Source organism: Solanum tuberosum, unplaced genomic scaffold (genome assembly GCF_000226075.1).
Source record: "Solanum tuberosum cultivar DM 1-3 516 R44 unplaced genomic scaffold, SolTub_3.0 scf00114, whole genome shotgun sequence".
Classification (NCBI taxonomy): Eukaryota; Viridiplantae; Streptophyta; class Magnoliopsida; order Solanales; family Solanaceae; genus Solanum; species Solanum tuberosum.
In genome coordinates, this window is record NW_006239038.1 from 590356 (window position 1) to 592559 (window position 2204).

Genomic DNA, 2204 nt, shown 5'->3' on the forward strand with positions numbered 1-2204 from the left:
TGTCTATTGTTCAAAGTTGGAAACGGAGTACGATATTTAGAGCAAAGTTGGGGGTGTAAATGATTTTCACCCTTTTTCAGATTCGAGTCGTGGTGTTATGTGCTTATTGCACACACTGGATATGTTGTAGTTGTCGTAATGTGTCTAAACTATGAGCCGAGAGTCTATATTGGTAACAATCTCTCTACCCCACAACCAGAAAGATATATCGTAGTTTGCATATATTTCACTCCATATTTCACGCGTGACATTATATTGAATTGAATATATTATTTGTTGTAATGTGTCTGAACCTTGAGAGGCATGAGATCATTAGAAATTGGAACACATGTCAGGACCTAAAAAGTGCATTTTGACATCATTTTTTACTGAATTCTATATGGATCCATTCCAAGAATTCTGGAATATTTTGACATTACTATCAAGTTTTTAAGTTTCTTGCTTTAGTATAAGCTTTGGATGATTGTGGAGTGCTGCTTATGTCAGTAGTGTATGCGGCGATTCGTATACGCGCGTTGATTAGAGATAAATATAGGATTTTTAGTATTAAGTAGAAATTGATTTCTAGGTCTCTACGTAAGTAACTTGACGTTCAATCTAGTACACCATTTAACCTTCTTATAGCATGAACGTCAAGAGATAATATTATAGTATCAATTTTAGAAGATATATACATAAAATATCATGTTTTACTGAGAGACTACGGATTCACATGCCCCATATTTTACCCATTAAATAATTCATGTGTGGCGTTGACCTTAAATGGATTCAACATTTAAAAATTATGAATTTTTCTACAACGACTTCAAGTTAATGCTTCATCTATCCCATAAAAGTCGAAAATGGCTTACGTAAACACACCTTTTTGAAATTAATGTGTATGCATATAAAGCAAAGATAGTGAAATAAATGAAAAGCCAATTCCTCTTCATCTTTACATAAAAAAAGGAGAAAAAAAAATATAAGAAGACAAAATGCATTTAGAAAAAAAATGGGAAAAATGACAAATATACCTCTGAATTGATGTAAATGGTATGCAGATATCCTCCGTCATACTTTTGGGACATTGGTGCCTTTGCTGTCCAAAAACTAGAGCATACATGCCCTTCACTCTAATGGAAGACTAAATAGGGACACAAAGCGCAATCTTATCCGTCGATCCGATATTTAATAAATGTCGGATCAGTGAATAAGATCATGACACATGTATGTCCGTTAGTATACAAGGTATATATATACTCTAGTTTTTGGACGACAGGGGCACCAATGTCCCAAAAGTATGATGAAGGGTATCTGCATACCACTTACGATAGTTCGAGGATATATTTGTCCCTTTTCCCAAAAAAATATTACCATTATGGAACTAAAATGCTTCAATATGGAAAGGAAATTAATAGATCAATTTCTTAAAAATAGTTATCTTAAGCTAGACTAATATTGAAATCTTAATTAATTTAAATTTGTGTTGTGTGAGATGTATTTTTTTCATCCGATATTCAATTTATAATATAAGAGTATCTTATTCATTCTATCACAATTTTTGTTAGTATTTTCTTTGACTTTAACTTATATATTAATTAAAAATATTCAAAAGATACGTGTAAAAAACCTTTCACTTAAATTAAAGTTTTTTAATCTTGAAATTAAATATAACCTGATAATATATATATTTTTTAATATATATTATTTGTCAGTATATATAAATTATTATTTTTATATTATCTTATCCAACCTTTGACAAAAACTTTTATGAACTATGTTGAACTAACAAAAACTTTATCCATCTACTCAGCTTACCACTTCTATTATATTCTTTTCTTTTTTTCAATTTAATTAATATACAAAAGTTGCTATTGTTGTGCAATGGCAGATCCAGATTATCATGTGCGGGTTTATCGAAATTCAATTATTATCGTATATTAAAGTGATTGATAATAATTATTTGATGATGAAATTTAATTATTGTCGTATATTTATTTAATTTAAAGTTATTATAAAAACTTATAAATTTTAAATTTTGAATCTATCTGTATTGCAATAAAAAATACTAATAAACAATAATTTTGGAATTAGGTGTAGTCTACGTAATCAAATTTAATTGTATCTACATAAAAGACAATTCTTGTTTGACTTAAGCTTTAATTAATTACATTTGCTTAGAGATATTTTTTGTGGTGTTATTGGTGTTGTGGGTGGGTGGGCGT